This window comes from Zea mays, chromosome 3, assembly GCF_902167145.1.
Source record: "Zea mays cultivar B73 chromosome 3, Zm-B73-REFERENCE-NAM-5.0, whole genome shotgun sequence".
In the NCBI taxonomy this organism is placed as follows: Eukaryota; Viridiplantae; Streptophyta; class Magnoliopsida; order Poales; family Poaceae; genus Zea; species Zea mays.
Window position 1 is genome coordinate 139,661,640 of NC_050098.1, and position 17,896 is coordinate 139,679,535.

Here is a 17,896-nt window from a genome sequence, read left to right on the forward strand (position 1 = left end):
CCGACCCCACCACGTGGACGGCTTCCGGGCCGCCACGTGGCCAGAGAAGACGATATACTCCAAGGTATCAACAGTGGGTCCGGACCCCCATGGGAAAGTGCCGGACCCCTGTATATACAGACCGGACCCCCGGGTAAGGTCCAGAACCTCCACGGACCCAAACCGGACCCCTAGGATGGGTTTTGGACCCCTCTGTGTGGGGTCCGGACCACTCACAGTAGGGTCCCGGGATTCTGGGACAGAGAATACCTAGGCCTTAATCAAGGCTAGGCGGGGGTCTGGAGCCGACACGTGTCCGAACCTTACCGTATACGCTTTTGCTCCTCGCTCAGGCGGAGCCCCGATGCTGCCACGTGGCATGGTGCACGTGACGTAAGACAACGGGCGGAGCCTGACGTAAGGCCTCTAGGCTGCGCGGCCTCTGCATTTATTGCGGATAACGCGCGCCGCCTATCCAATCCACTGGCAGGCGATGTGCCGTCTCGGCATTTATTGAGCCCTGCCCATTCCACTGGCAGGCGATGCGCCGCCTCCGCATTTAATGAGACTTGTCCATTCCACGGGCAGGTGGCGACCAGTCCATTCCACAGGCGGCGTGCCTGTCCATTCTACTGACAGGCAGTATGCCCATACTACCGCGTGCACTACACTCATCATCACTCGGGCGTTACCAAGGAAGCAGCCACAGCATATCAATACTGCATGGACTACGGACAACATGGCGCGAGGAGATTGCTCAGGCGTACTCGCATTAGTTACTTCTATGATGTATTCCCTCCGTTTTGCTCCTAGGCCCACATGTCGGGGCTCAGCATCCTTGTACGTGCCTCCCTTGAGCTATAAAAGGGAGGGCACACGACGTTACAAGGTAGACCCAACTCTAGCTCTCAGACTCACAATTTCATACAAGCTCTCAAGCTTACATACTCAATACAACACACATTGGAGTAGAGTATTACGCTCCGGCGGCCTGAACCACTCTAAACCTTTGTGTGTTCTTGTGTTCATCTCGAATCCACCTAGCAAGCAAAACGCTTAGGCCCCTCCTCATCTTAGGATTTAGGGCGGGTGCGTTCTGCCACCCGGCCGGAGAATTTCCTCTCCGACATTTGGCGTGCCAGGTAGGGGGTTTTGGCATTAGGTTTTTGCTTGTTTTCCTGCTCGACACCATGGTCCATATCGTCGAGCACCACGACTTCGTTCTTGAAGACTTCCCGATGGAGGAAGAAGTTGTGTCTTCCACGCCACGGGTCTTAAACCACCCTGCGCCTGGTGCTACTATTGTGCACTCTACGCGGTAGCACACTCCTACGCAGGCGTCCACAGCGTCAAGGGCTACGCCTGGGGCCTTGTCTGCAGCTAGGGAATTGCTGCGCCACCCTCCTAGCTCCACGGCCTCGCCGGGGGCCATGAAGCAGTGGCGTGACGATGTCGACCGTCTGCTTGGCATGGCGCATTCTGGCTCAGCCAGGCCTAGGCCTCGGTCATCCCGACGTCAGCATGAGGCGTCGGCGTCAGTGCGCTCACCCTTAGTGAGGGCTGCATCGACTGAGGACCTATGGGTGGAGCTCAACCGCAGGTGTGCGGGAGAGGACGCTCCAGTCTCTCTAGAGAGGTCTGATGACCTGTGGGCAGGACTCAACCGCAGGCGTGCGGGCGAGGATGCCCGTGTCTCTCTGGCGAGGGCGTGTGAGCGCCGACAGAACATCAAGGGTCACAACCTCGACCTAGACTTCTCCGCGGTTGCGCCGCAAACTCCAAGGGGTGCCCAAATTCAGGCGGGTGTCTCGTTGGCTGGCGTGGGCTACGCCGCACTGGCGGATCATCTCCACGCGGCGACTTGGCCATCCAAGTTCTGGCCACACCTGTCGGAGAAGTACGACGGTATGTCAAATGCGTTGGAATTCTTGCAGGTATACGTCACCGCTATTACGGCAGCAGGTGGAGACACTACCATAATGGCAACATACTTCCATGTAGCCTTGTCTGGGCCAGCCCGGACCTGGCTCATGAACCTCACCCCGGGATCGATCTACTCCTGGGAAGAGCTCTATGCGCGGTTCACAGTGAACTTCGCCAGCGCTTATCAACAGCATGGCGTGGAGGCTCACCTCCATGCAGTGAGGCAGGAACCCGGGGAAACTCTAGGGCTTTCATCTCCTGCTTCATTAAGGTACGAGGGATTATACCCCGTATCTCTGATGCTTCCATCATCACCGCTTTCTGTCATGGGGTGCGTGATGAAAAGATGCTGGAGAAGTTGGCCACGCATGACGTGGAAACTGTCACCACACTCTTCGCTCTGGCCGACAAGTGTGCCAGAGCTGCCGAGGGCCGTGCATGGCACTCGACACCACAAACCGGAGTTGCCCAGACGGGCGGCTCAGGTGCCGTCACCTAGGACGGCAAAAAGAAGAAGAAAAAGAAGAACCGCGGCCACGAGAAGCCGCAGTCTACTGCCCCGATCGTCGCAGATGCGACTGGGGGCCGGAACGAGCGCAGTAAGCGTCCACGGCCTCAGGGAGGCACCAGTGGCTCATGCCCTGTGCACCCCAACAGTCGCCACAGCGCCGCGGAGTGCCGCGAGATCATCAAGCTCGCAAAGCGCGTCAGCGAGCGGTGCGAGCAGACTTCCAAAGATGGCTCCCCACCTCGTCGCCGGCCTGGCAAGGAGAGGGTCGACGACGGTGATGTGGCCGCGGGAGAACGGGACCTCTGGTATCAGTCACCTAAGGGGGTCCTGAAGGATGTTTTCATTGGGGACTCCGACTCCGGTGACGACAACGACCGCCACAAGAAGTTGTACATCATGTACGGCGGGAGCTGGGAGCTCACCTCCCGCAGGAACATCAAGTCCCTGCGCCGAGAGGTCCTTTCGGCGGTCCTGGGGGTCCTGAAGGCTGCCCCACATCAGCAGTGGAGGAGCACCATCATCTCCTTCGGGGCATCCGACTGCCCCGACAACATGGCAGGGGTCGGTATATTACCGCTCATCACCGCCCCTGTCATCGCCAACATGCGGCTGCACCATGTTCTGATCGACGGTGGGGCTGGACTCAACGTCATCAGCCACGCTGCGTTCAGGCAGCTGCAGATCCCAGGGTCTCGACTGGGACCCTCTCGTCCATTCTCCGGAGTGGACCCACAACCGGTGTATCCCCTAGGGAGCATCGCACTCCCGGTAACATTTGGGACCGAGGAAAACTTCCGCACAGAGAACGTTCAGTTCGACGTTGCGGAGGTTAACCTCCCGTTCAATGCCATCATTGGTAGGCCGGCCCTGTACCGGTTCATGGCCATTGCCCATTACGGTTACTTGGATCTCAAGATGTCGTCTCAAGACGGGGTCTTCACGGTGCGAGGCGACAGCGCCGCTGCGCTTGCGGGTGTGGAGAAGTTGCACGCCCTGGCGGTAGAAGCTGCTCGCCTGGACGACAGAGGGAGGGACCCCTCGACCTCCGGTACCAAGGTGCCAACCAAGGTGCCGAAGGTGCGGCTATCTAGGGTGGACAACGTCCCTGTCAAGGCCATCCGGCTCTGCGCAGATTCCCCCTAGACCACTCGCATAGCGGGTGATCTGGAGAAAAAATAGGAACTCGCGCTCGTCGCCTTCCTCCAGGCAAATGCCGACATGTTCGCATGGGAGATGTCGCAGATGCCTGGTATCCCCAGGAAGGTGATCGAGCACCATCTAAAGATCAACCCTGACGCCAAACCGGTGAGTCAGAAGCCTCAGAGACAGTCCGTTGAGCGGCAGGACTTCATCCAAAAGGAGGTCCAGAAGCTGCTAGACGCCGGCTTCATCGAAGAGGTTCATCACCCAGTGTGGCTGGCCAACCCAGTCATCGTCCCCAAGGCGAATGGGAATCTTCGAATGTGCATCGACTACACCAGCCTTAATAAGGCTTGTCCCAAGGACCCGTATCCACTTCCACGTATAGATCAAATAGTGGACTCTACCTCCGGGTGTGACCTCTTGTCCTTCTTAGATGCTTACTCTGGTTTCCATCAAATCCAGATGTCTAGGGAAGATAGGAAGCATACCGCTTTTGTAACAGTGGATGGGCTTTACTGCTATGTTGTAATGCCTTATGGTCTGAAAAATGCCTTGCCAACATTTGTGCGGGCGATGAGTAAGACTTTCGGGGACCTGATCAGGGACAGAGTAGAGTTGTACGTCGATGACATCGTGGTAAAGACTAAGAGAGGGTCAACCCTAGTGGAAGACTTAACCCTGGTCTTCGACAAGCTGTGGGCAACACGCACGAAGCTGAACCCGGACAAGTGCATCTTTGGTGTCTCCGCAGGAAAGTTGTTGGGGTTCCTGGTTTCGCACCGGGGCATTGAAGCAAACCCGGAGAAGATCAAGGCGATTGAGGCGATTGAGGCCTTTGGCCCGTATCAAGGACGTCCAGAAGCTTACGGGGTCGTTAGCTGCCCTTAGCCGCTTCATTTCAAGGCTGGCTGAGAGGGTGCTGCCCTTCTTCAAGCTGTTGCGGAAGTCCAGCCCATTCTCTTGGACCGAAGAGGCAGAACAAGCCTTTCAAGAGTTGAAGCAGCACCTGGTGTCCCTACCAATTCTGGTAGCTCCAGAGCCTGGGGAGCCGTTGTATTTATACATCGCGGTGGCTACAGAAGCAGTGAGCATGGTGCTGGTCGTCGAAAGGACGGCACAAGAAGACCAGGTGGCGCTAGAAGGCCAGGAACCTGAGGGCTCGACATGGGTCCAGACCATTCAGAAGCCGGTCTACTACGTCAGCGAGGTCCTCCAGGAAGCAAAAGTCAGGTACCTTGAGACGCACAAACTTCTCTATGCTGTGCTTGTTGCGTCCAGGAAGCTGCGCCACTATTTCCAGGCACAAAGGGGCGTGGTGGTGACCTCCTTTCCATTAAGGGCCATCCTCCACAACTCTAACGCCATAGGCAATATCGCCAAGTGGGCCGCGGAGCTTGCTGAGTTCTAGCTGGACTTCCAGCCTCGCCACGCCATCAAGAGTCAGGTCCTGGCAGACTTCATCGTGGAGTTGACACCTCCCCCGAGCGCCCCTGGGGATCCAGATCCCGATTCGGACCCCACACCTGCGGAGCCTAGGGGTCCGGTCTTCACCAGGCCCCACTGGACGCTCTTCTTCGACAGATCTGCCCATCAACAAGTAGGCGGAGCTAGGGTGGTCCTCATCGACCCCAACGGAGATCAAGTGAAGTACATGGTGCACCTTGAGTTCAAGGCCACCAACAATATGGCAAAGTACGAAGCATTGATCTTCGGCTTGTCGGCCGCCCTATCCCTGAAGATCCAGCAGCTCCTCATGAAGGGGGACTCCTAGCTGATCATCAAGCAAGTCCGCGGGGAATGTAGCTGCAATGAGCCCAGGCTCGCAGCTTACCTCCTACACGTAAGGAAGCTGGAAAAAGACTTCATGGCCCTGGAACTGCAACACGTTCCTCAGGCTGACAACTCGGCGGCAGATGAACTCTCCGTGAGGGCATCAACTTGGGCACCCGTGCCCGAGGGCGTCTTCGAAAGACGGCTGCTGAGACCCACCACCCAGCCTGCCAGACTAGACGAAGGGGGCGAGACTAGCACCTCGAAGCTGGCGGTCCCAGTGGCGCACCATCTATAGAACCTACCGAAGACTGTGTGTGCTACAGGGGGTCCTACCAGCCCCTTAGTGCCACAGCCAGTATCTCAGAGTGGTCCCGATGCATGGATCTTCGAGATCCGGGACTACCTGAAGGAAAATATCCTTCCTGAAGATCATGTGTCTGCAGAGCGCATAGTACGGTTGGCTAAACGCTACACGGTGGTGGAGGGGGATCTCTACCGCCGTGGCACCAACGGCATTCTCATGCAGTGCATTACCCAGGAGGAGGGTCGTGAGTTACTCGCGGAGATCCATGGAGGAGAGTGCGGAAGTCATTCAGCATCCCGCACACTGGTTAGTAAGGCCTTCCGACATGGCTTTTACTGGCCAACAGCTCTCTAGGATGCAGCCGAGATGGTAAAGTCCTGCAAGGCGTGTCAGTTCCATGCAAAGCAGATACACACACCAGCTCAGGCTCTGCAGATGATTCCACCCTCCTGGCCATTTGTCGTATGGGGGGTGGATATCCTGGGACCATTCCCCAGGGCCGTCGGCGGGAACCGATTCCTCTTCGTCGCCATCGACAAGTTCACAAAGTGGCCTGAGGCCACCCCTGTGGTTAGCATCACCTAGGGTGTTGCTGTTGCCTTCCTCAAGTTGATTGTCTGCAGATTCAGGCCCCCAAGCCGTATCATTACGGACAATGGGACCCAGTTTACAAGTCGGGTCTTCCAGGAGTATTGCGAGGGCATCGGCACCCAACTCTGCTTTGCGTCTGTGGCTCATCCCAGGAGCAATGGCCAAGTTGAGAGGGCAAATGCAGAGATCCTCAAGGGACTCAAGACAGGCACCTATGGCTGCTTGAAAAAGCATGGTGCAAATTGGGTCAACGAGCTTCCGTTCGTGCTATGGGGGAACCGGACCACACCCAGCCAAGACATCGAGGAGACCCCGTTCTTCCTGGTCTATGGGGCTGAAGCTTGCCTTCCCCCAGAAATCCTTATGGGCTCCCCACGGGTCCAGTCGTTTGATGAGTCTATACAGGAACAGCTACGACGCGAGGACATGGACTTCATCGACGAGAGCAGATGGCAAGCAACGATCCAAAATGCACGGTACAACCAAGCGCTCAGGCGCTACCACCAACGGTTCGTGCATAGTAGGGAGCTCGGGGTCGGGGACCTAGTCCTAAGGCGAGTACTAAACCGAGAAGGGCTCCACAAACTCTCCCCCGATTGGGAAGGACCCTTCAAGGTGACGGAAGTATGCCGACCTGGGTGTGTCCGCCTTGCCACAACTGAAGGAGTGCCTCTTCCCAATCCCTGGAACATAGAGCATCTCCGTAAGTTCTATCCATAGGAGCAAGTCTGAGGGGTTGAGGTTTCTTCTTTTTGTAACTGGGTTGTGCATATGTGTACGTCAGCCCGGTGAGGTCCTCCCTCATAAGCCCGGCCTATTGATCTGCACCTATGTATATCAAGTTATAAAGAAAGGATTTAACCCCCCAGATGTGCTTCTGTGATGGTTTTATTTTGCTACAGTTTCCAGCTATTTTATCTAACCCACCCATACAGAGTAAGCCAGGCTTGCAGTTCGGGACCCCTATCCTGATACAGGGGGTCCGGCAACCTGCGGGTCCGGTTCTAGAGAATGGGCGCTCGTTTCCTAGAGTGGTACGGAGCTATGTAGCCGCTTAGCCTGGTCCAGTACCCTAAGCGTGCACCTCCACCACTCTGCAACGGGTGCCCTAGTCTTTGGAGTTGTGACCTTGTAGGTCCGGACATGAGGCTTGGCTTCCCAGGCTATATCCTGCAGGTCCTGTTGCATGAATCAAAGGATGGTAGATACCAGACGATGGGTCCTATGGGTGTGCTACTAACACTTCCTAGTCGAAGCTGTGTACAGGTCCAGGTCCCAGTCGAGACTACCTCCTGGGGGCTGGGTCACCAACTCTCTCTTAAGTATGCTGGTATCCAGCCTCGACATGTCGAGCCTACATCCCAGGGGGGCAAGTACTAGGGAGGAGTTGGTAACGCCACACACAGCAAGGACAAATAGCATACAGATAAGTGCTAATACTGCTCGATAAATAGTAATAAAAAGTATCTTACAAAGACCAAAAAATATTACAAAGCCGCTTCCCATCGGGACCCTTGCCTTCTCTCTACAGATCTAGCTACTCATCATCAGCAGGATCCCATTGGAAACGTTCGGCCACCAGTTCCACGGCATCTTGTACGGCCTCCCGGGCGACGTCTTCAGTGTCGGCCACCGGACCAGCGATCATCGGCTCCAAGGAGATGGTCGTGTCGTGGCTCCAAAAGCACGTCAAGATGTACTCGATCACCGCCCGGCAGAGCCTGCCGCCCTCGGCCTCCAGGCGGGCGCCAAGAGCCTGGTCCAGGCATCGGAGGCGGTCGGCGGCAGAGTCCAGCACTGGGAGCGCGTCAGAGATAGACGTCGGCAGCTCCGACACTGAGATGGGACTCATCCCGAGCGGCACCAGTGTCGTGCTCGCCTCGCCGGCCCATGCAGCAATGCGCTGGACCCCGGCGCGATGCTCCACCTGGAGATCTTCAAGTGACTTCTTCGTTGCCTCCACCGCCTGGGGCCCCGGTGCCGCCTGCGCCGCCTAGAACCGGCGGACCCGCTCCTCCAGTGTTCGCTCCTTCTCCTCCGCCTCGAGCTCATGCTCGGCCAGCAACTTCTCCCACCTTTCAAGCATTTCCTCCTTGAAGGCGAGATCCTTCTCCTGCCTAGCGAGGTCCGTCTCCCGCCTGGCGAGATCCGTCTCCCGCCTATCCAAGGATTCTCCTTTTGCTTTAAGCTTCTCCTCGGCGAGGGCGGTGTCGCGGGCCTTGCCCTCGAGCTCTCGCTGCAGCTTTTGCAGCCTCTCCACAGCTGCGGTCTGCTGGACCCGCTGCTCCTCCAGGATTTCGTTGAAGGCACTCAGCTTGGCCTGGAGCTCTGTGACGACCTCCTCCCTCTGGTTCAAGGCCTCCTCCTTGGCCAACCTATTCTCCTTCCGGCTCGCCTCCAGCTCCCGGGCGTACACCTTCTGGAGGTCCTTTTTGTAGTCCTTGCGGTCCCGCTCAAGCTCGGACCGCTCGAAGGCGAACTGGCGGGACGCCGCCTTGGTGCGCTCCTCCAACTGGGTACGGTAGTCGCTGAGGCATTGGTGTTCGACCTCAAGCGCCTCCCACTCCCGCAGGATCGCCGCCTCAGTCTCATGAAGAGCCTGATGGGCACGAGACAGCACCCAGGGGAGGGGAACCGGCACCGCTTCTGGCTCAGCGTCGGACCAGAGCCGCCGCCCAAAAACCACCTCCGTCTCCTCCGGAATGGGCGATGGGATGGAGCTGGACGCGCCCCCCGCGTTGACCTCGATGGCGGGGGCAGGCGCAGTTGGGGCCGCCTCTGCCGCTGCCGACGGTGTACTCGACGGCATCGCCGTTGTTGAGGCTATGGTAGCCATCGGAGCAGTTGGGACCCTCTCCGCCGCTGCGACGCCGTTGGACGTTGGCGCCGCTGCTGCCGGACCCCCAGCTGGACCATGGGAGCCCGGTGGCACTGTCTCGGTGGCAGCAGCCGGGGGCGGAGGAGGCGTGGCCTTGGGGGCAGAGAGGGAGGAAGCCCTTACAAGCAAAGGATGGGTTAGGACCCATCGGCATAATAGATAGACTAATGAAGAAAAATGAAAGGGGCTACACTCACTTGGGGCCCTGGACCTTCCAGCGACCTTGGAAGCGGGGCGACCGCTGCTTTTGCTGCTGCTGCTATTGTTGTTGCTGCTGGTGGTGCCCCTGGGGAAGATCACCCTAGGTGGTGGTGGCAGCGGCGGGACCGATGGTGGTGGTGGTTGTGGTGGTGGCGGACCCGGTGGTGGTGGTGGCGGAGGACTGACGCGCCTCTGCGCGCCCTGGGCCTAGGAGCCGGCCTCCTCGGCCCCACCAGCAGTCCTCTGATGCTTCTGGGGGTCCAAGATGAATGACCCGTCGGTGCGGCACAGTCGGCGTCGCCTCTCTTCCTCCGGAACCCGCGGTGGGGGTCCCGGCCGCCAGTCTGGTGAACCGCCACGTCGCTCTCATCGAAGGTCGGTAGCATGGCCAAAATCGCCGTCCTCAACCTTGGGTCGTCGCAGAGTGCAGGGATGCCCTGGGAAGGATTAGGGACGAAGGACTCAGCAGTAATCCCCTTCACCAGAAGTTCAAGCTCCTCCCAGGACAGGTCGGTCCCCGGCCTGCGCTGGATCCGGCCGATGTCGTTTGAACCGGTGAACCAGCAACATAGGCGCGCCCTCCTCTGCAGCGGCGCGATCCGGTGCTTCAGGAAATCGCCGACCACATGCATCGAGGTCAGACCACCGGTTGCCAAGGTCTTGATTCTGTCCAGCATGGGCAGGAACTCCGGCGCCAGGGATGGCTTGGCCCTCCATTGCTTCCGGTCGAGTGTTTGCCCGTCGATCGGCAGGGCGAGGCGGTCGTTAGCCTCGGCGCTGGCGATCACCCAGTCATCGCGCCAGTTTTCCCACCTTGCGCCACCAAGGGTGGGGATGTAGGCCACGGCTGAGTCCAACCTTGTCTGGAAGTAGTAGGCGTCGAGGTGGTCCCTACCCTTCCCAGACTTCACCAACACGAAGAAGTGGTGGAAGGGGGAGGTGCAGGGGGCCACCCCCACGAACATCTCGTAGAGGTGGGCAAAGATGGCCGCCTGGAGGATGGAGTGGGGCGTGAGATGCTGAAGCTGGAGGCCGAGCTCCTCCAATAGCAGCAGGAAGAAAGGCGAGATCGGTAGCGCCAACCCGCAAGAGAGGTAGGAGACGAACAGCACGAACTCCCCAGTAGCGAGATCACCGAGGGGAGTGGCGCCGGTGCGGATCCTCCCGACGAACGCCGGCATGCTCCATCCGAGCATGTGGCGCACCAGGTTGAGCGCCCCCTCAGACTGGAAATGTTCAGGATGAGCTAGCGAGGCCATGGCGACTACGGTGGCGGAAAGCAGAAGAGCGCGAATGCAAAGGGGCACGGAGAGCTCGGAGGCGAAAGGGCGCATCAATTGGGAGAGAATGCGAAAGCGTAACTGCTGCACGCGGGATGAATCCTTTTTCAAGGCAGACTCTCCTGCTCGCGCCCTGAGACGCTGTGGAAAATCCCGCCTGATGCGCACCAAAGCAACCCAGCCTATGACACGGGGGGCCGGGTCCACAAGTCATATAGCTGGTGTGCTGTCTCCGAGTGCGAAGAAGGCAAACCGCCACGCGAGGAGCGAACCGCCGCCCGCGGTAGCACGCCTCTTCATCTCCGCCGAAAACAACGGCCCAGTCTATGACACGGGGGCCCCGGCCCACAAGTCATACTCCTTGGGCGTCGGTTCCTAGGTGCAGAAAGAGCGAACCGCCGCTCGCGCCAGTACTGCGCCTCCTCGGGGCCGCCGCAGAAGACATAGTAGGTGATTTTTTAAAACAATGCAGCAGTATCAAGGCGCCTCGCGCGTGGCCCGGTGAAACAATCAGGTGTGGGGGCGCGGGTCAGTCAGCTGCGGGGACAGACATGGCAGATGGCGTGTCACACCCGGTTTTAGAAGGCAAACCGAATGCGAACCATGTACGTGCCAGGATCAGCAATTCACGTACACAGCAGTTACATAACTGGACATCATCACACAGTGCTCAAATCATAATATAAAAGGTGAATAATAGTCAATTACATCGTATGTCTGAGACATCCACATAGTCTTTACAATAATCAAAGTGCGGAAAAGAAACGTAGATACATGCGGCCTTCACAGGCAGCCGACTGGGGGTTGCCACTAACCCATGCCTAGAACTCGTCGTAATCTTGGAACTCTTGGAAGTCTCCTTCCAAGGCTTCATCTTCTCCTGAGCAGTGGTTGCAATGCAGACAACCTGGGGAAAGGGGGGGTTTGGTGTGTAGAGCAAGGGTGATTACACATCAACATACTCAGTAAGTGTCCTGTTTGGCTGTAGTGGACTAGCTTTATGTGGGGATAAGTCAAGCAGTTGCTTTTAGTTGGTCAGATTATTATTACTAGTGGAGAAAGCCAAGTTTTAGAATTAACCCACGTTATTAACCCAAACGTACCCTTTCCAAACAGAAAGAATACCACTTACCATTACCATAGCCAATGCCAAAACCACCATTCTCATTGCCACCTGCAATCCGAACATCTCTAATCAAGTATCACTAATCAATGGAGCTCCTTTGGCCACTCATAACCGCGAGCACGGCTGATATATCAGTTTTCAAACACTCTGCAGAGGTTGCGCACTTTACCCATAACCCGTGATTCCCTTTCTGCCCGGAGATCATGACTCTCCATTGATCACTACCAAGGTGACCCAGCAGGGTATCACTACGTAGCCTTTACAAAGATTCCACGGGGCTGTAGCCGCCCGTTAGGTTTCCTAAATGCACCGCACTCCTCCCCAAGGGGCGAACCAAACTTGGCAGAGCGAGCCGCATACACCGAGCCCCATTAACGGCACGACCGCTAAGCGAACTACACCCTGGTTCCTCTAATTATTCAGCTAAGGGCGTCCCACTCCACCCTCATGGTTGCACTGTTTTTCCGGGCGGTCATCCAACGAACAGGTCCTTATGAAGAGGCACTCGAGAAACCGCTCGAGCCCACTTAAATGCCACAAGTATAATATCATAATAAAGAAGGGAAACAGCGTATCATTGATAAATCTCATCATGTTCATTAATTAGTGTTAAGCACTAGCATAAAGCTAAACCATAATAATCCAACCCAAATAGGTAAACAAGGACATGGATAACGAAAGCTAGTCAATCCTTAGGTATAATTGTGTAAATGCGGGAAGTGAATTATAGAATGTATAGGACAAAGATAGGTCAAGGGACACTTGCCTCCACCAACCAGCTGCTGCTCAGGGGCTTCTCCTACGAGTTCTTCGGACTCCTCAACCAGACCGTTCTCTATGCGAGCGCAAACATACATCCATCCATTTGAATTAGGAAATAAACAGTACACCATACAAGAGAGCAGATAAACTGAATATGCATAAGATATGACATACGGTTTTGCATTCGCAATCGCTAGAAAGAAAAGAAGGAAGGTCTCGCAGTGGTTAAAGCTATAATCGAAGCGTGTTACGGGTAGGTGTATAATTAATCATCACGTGATCTAGTTCCACCTAGTTACACTAACAAGTATTAATCACATGCACTAATAGAATCACAACTATTTCCAATTGGTTGAAATTAAACTAAGTCGATAATTAACTACATGAAATAACTAGCGTAATCAATTTCTAAGTTGAGTTTCCATTTCATTAATATAAATAACGTGATCACTATGCATAGAATACACGAGGGGTAGACAGGTGGCTAGGGGTAGACGGGCACGTCTAGGGGTAGACGAGCACGTCACCCGCAATAGGACGCTACGCGTCGCGCCGAGGGCACGGCGAGCTGCGCCAAAGCACCGCGCGCACCACGCAAGCACGCGCGCGCGCAAGGCCACGCTGACGCGCCGCGAACGAGCCACGCGCACGCCGGGGCCGAGCTGCGCACGCGTCGCGCTGCGCGCCGCGAGCAGGCAGCAGGTCGCGCCGAGGCCGAACGCGCTGCGCAAGCAGCGGGGCCGCGCCAAACCGCGGACGCGCCGCGCCAGGAACGTGCCATGACGGGCGAGCAGCGGGGCCACGCCGCCGCGGACGCGCAGGGAGGGGTGGGTAAGCCGGGACAGAGCGGGGCGAGCGCGCCAGGGCAGGGGAGCGCGTCGGGGCGGGGAGCGCCATGGCCGACCTCCGCCGCGCGAGACCGCGCACGCGCAGGGGAGGGGCCGGGCAGGGCACGGGCGCGCCATGGCCGGGGATGGGGAGGTCGGGCACGCCGCGGGGAGGGGGAGCCGCGCCGTGGGCGGGGAAGCCGGGGCAGGGCTGCACCGCGCGCGCCGGGACGCCGAGGCTACGCAGGGGCCGCGCGCCGGGCGGGGGAAGCCGCGCTGCCGGGGCGGGTTGCCGGGGCCGCGCGAGGGAGAGGGAGGGAGGTCGCGCCGGGCTAGAGAAGGAGAGGGGGAAGGCGGGGGAGAGGGGGGAGGGGCGAGGGCGGCACCGGGACGGGGGCAGGTGAGCTGCGCGAGGGAGAGGAGATCGTGCACGGGGGGAGAGAGAGAGAGAGGGGTTTGGGGGAGAGGCGGTTGACGGGTGGGGCCCACAGGGGGAAGGCGGCGGTTGCGCCCACACGTGCCGGGCACGGAGGACGAGGGGGAGGGGGCGGCTGGGCCACGCGCCTGGCTGGGCCGCGGGGGGGAGAGGGGAGGGACGCCGGCTGGGCCGCGGCTGGAAGCCGGCCCAAAAAGGGGGGGAGAGAAATTCCCCTTTTAATTCTTCTCCTAATTTCCCGTTTTAATCTATTTTCAAAATGAATTATTTCGCAAATTCACTCAACCAAAACAAATACATGGACCGGCATGGTGCAACAAGCTAAAGAAAGTATTTCTAGGGTTTACTTACACAAGATATCGAGCTAAATCTTGCTAGAACTTTGAATGTGAACAAGGCTCAGCGAGAAGAAAAAGAAAGAGAAGAGGTAACGCCCGAATTTGGTGAGTGCTGGAGAAAGAAAAATTCAACACTCAAATTTGGGGCGTTACAGCGTGACCGAAGGCGGATTGGCGGTGATTACGTTAGCAAATGCACGGAAGCGGCGCGCCAATCGCCAATCAAGCTTTGGCCCCACCTGCAGGCTCGTACCCTCCCCAGAGGTGGGCCTGGGGGCCACTGTCGGTACCCTAAAACAGGGGTACCCCTTACTACAGTATGAAGACGTGGTACCCACGCGGCTATCTCTAGTCACGTGGTGAACAGCACCCGACCCCACCACGTGGACGGCTCCGGGGCCGCCACGTGGCCAGAGAAGACGATATACTCCAAGGTATCAACAGTGGGTCCAGACCCCCATGGGAAAGTGCCGGACCCCTGTATATACAGACCGGACCCCCGGGTAAGGTCCAGGACCTCCACGGCCACAAACCTGACCCCTAGGATGGGTTCCAGACCCCTCTGTGTGGGGTCCGAACCACTCACAGCAGGGTCCCAGGATTCTGGGATAGAGAATTGAAAGTCGCCTAAAGGGGGTTGAATAGGGCGAATCTGAAATTTACAAACTTAAGCACAACTACAAGCCGGGTTAGCGTTAGAAATATAAGCGAGTCCGAGGGAGAAAGCGAAAAACAAATCGTAAGAAAATAAAGTGTGAGACACAAGGATTTGTTTTACCGAGGTTCGGTTCTTGTAAACCTACTCCCCGTTGAGGTGGTCACAAAGACCGGGTCTTTTCAACCCTTTCCCTCTCTCAAACGGTCACTTAGACCGAGTGAGCTTCTCTTCTCAATCAAACGGAACACAAAGTTCCCGCAAGGACCACCACACAATTGGTGTCTCTTGCCTCGGTTACAATTGAGTTTATCACAAGAAGAATGAGAAAGAAAAGAAGCAATCCAAGCGCAAGAGCTCAAATGAACACAAATGTCGCTCTCTCTAGTCACTATTTGATTTGGAGTGATTCCGGACTTGGGAGAGGATTTGATCTCTTTGGTTGTGTCTAGAATTGAATTCTATAGCTCTTGTAATATGTTGAAGGTGGAAAACTTGGATGCTATTGAATGTGGGGTGGTTGGGGTATTTATAGCCCCAACCATCAAAAAGTGGCTGTTGGAAGGCTGCTGTCGCATGGCGCACCGGATAGTCCGGTGCGCCAGCCACGTCAGCCGGTCGTTGGGTTCTGACCGTTGGAGCTCTGAGTGGTGGGGCCTCTGGGCTATCCGGTGGTGCACCGGACAGGTCCTGTACACTGTCCGGTGCGCCAGCTGCGCGTGCTCTGACTCTGGCGCGCACTGTAGCGCATTGAATGCGGTTGCAATCGACCGTTGGCGCGAAGTAGTCGTTGCTCCGCTAGCACACCGGACACTGTCCGGTGCTTCACCGGACAGTCCGGTGAATTATAGCGAAGCGGCCTCCCATTTTCTCGAAGGTAGCAAGTTCAGCGTCGAGTGCCCTGGTGCACCGGACACTGTCCGGTGGCACTCCGGACAGTCCGGTGCGCCAGACCAGGGTGCCTTTTGGGATGTCTTTAGCTCTCTTTATTTGAACCCATCTTTGGTCTTTTTATTGGCTTGTTGTGAACCTTTGGCACCTGTAAAACTTATAGACTAGAGCAAACTAGTTAGTCCAATTATTTGTGTTGGGCAATTCAACCACCAAAACCAATTTAGGAAAAGGTGTAAGCCTATTTCCCTTTCAATCTCCCCCTTTTTGGTGATTGATGCCAACACAAACCAAAGCAAATATAGAAATGCATAATTGAACTAGTTTGCATAATTGTAAGTGCAAAGGTTACTTAGAATTGAACCAATATAAATTCTCATAGGATATGCATGGATTGTTTCTTTATATTTTTAACATTTTGGACCACGCTTGCACCACATGTTTTGTTTTTGCAAATTCTTTTGTAAATTCTTTTCAAAGTCCTTTTGCAAATAGTCAAAGGTAAATGAATAAGATTTTGAGAAGCATTTTCAAGATTTGAAATTTTCTCCCCCTGTTTCAAATGCTTTTCCCTTGACTAAACAAAACTCCCCCTCAATAAAATCCTCCTCTTAGTGTTCAAGAGGATTTTAGATATTAGTTTTGGAGAGTGTGAACCAATTTGAAATTCTATCAAAAAATACCAATTGAAAAATCACCATTTTGACACTAATTTTTGAAATTTGAAATTGGTGGGTGGTGCGGTCCTTTTGCTTTGGGCTAACATTTTCTCCCCCTTAGGCATGAATCGCCAAAAACGGATACTTGAGTGAAATATAAGCCCTTATAACTACTTTCTCCCCCTTTGGCGAACAAAATATGAGTGAATATTATACCAAAGCTGGAGAGTTGCTCGGAGCGACGGCGAAGGATGAGTAATTTGATGGAGTGGAGTGGAAGCCTTTGTTTTCGCCGAAGACTCCAATTCCCTTTCAATCTATGACTTGGTTTGAAATACACTTGAAAACACATTAGTCATAGCACATGAAAGAAATATGATCAAAGGTATATTAATGAGCTATGTATGCAAGACATCAAAAGAAATTCCGAGAATCAAGAATATTTAGCTCATGCCTAAGTTTGTTAAAGGTTTGTTCATCTAGTGGCTTGGTAAAGATATCGGCTAATTGATCATTAGTGTTAATATATGCAATCTCGATATCCCCCTTTTGTTGGTGATCCCTTAAGAAGTGATACCGAATGGCTATGTGTTTAGTGCGGCTATGCTCAACGGGATTATCCGCCATGCGGATTGCACTCTCATTATCACATAGAAGAGGAACTTTGGTTAATTTGTAACCATAATCCCTAAGGGTTTGCCTCATCCAAAGTAATTGCGCGCAACAATGGCTTGCGGCAATATACTCGGCTTCGGCGGTAGAAAGAGCTACGAAATTTTGCTTCTTTGAAGCCCAAGACACCAGAGACCTTCCCAAGAACTGGCAAGTCCTCGATGTGCTCTTTCTATTAATTTTACACCCCGCCCAATCGGCATCCGAATAACCAATTAAATCAAATGTGGATCCCCGAGGGTACCAAAGCCCAAACTTAGGAGTATACACTAAATATCTCAAGATTCGTTTTACGGCCGTAAGGTGAGCTTCCTTAGGGTCGGCTTGGAATCTTGCACACATGCATACGGAAAGCATAATGTCCGGTCAAGATGCACATAAATAAGGTAAAGAGCCTATCATCGACCGGTATACCTTTTGATCTACGGATTTACCTCCCGTGTCAAGGTCGAGATGCCCATTGGTTCCCATGGGTGTCTTGATAGGTTTGGCATCCTTCATTCCAAACTTGTTTAGAATGTCTTGAATATACTTCGTTTGGCTAATGAAGGTGCCCTCTTGGAGTTGCTTCACTTGAAATCCTAATAAGTACTTCAACTCCCCCATCATTGACATCTCGAATTTTTATGTCATGATCCTACTAAATTCTTCACATGTAGATTCGTTAGTAGACCCAAATATAATATCATCAACATAAATTTGGCATACAAACAAATCATTGTCAAGAGTTTTAGTAAATAAAGTAGGATCGACTTTTCCGACTTTGAAGCCATTAGTGATAAGGAAATCTCTTAGGCATTCATACCATGCTCTTGGGGCTTGCTTGAGCCCATAAAGCGCCTTAGAGAGTTTGTATATATGGTTAGGATACCCACTATCTTCAAAGTCGGGAGGTTGCTCAACATAGACCTCTTCCTTGATTGGTCCATTGAGGAAGGCACTTTTCA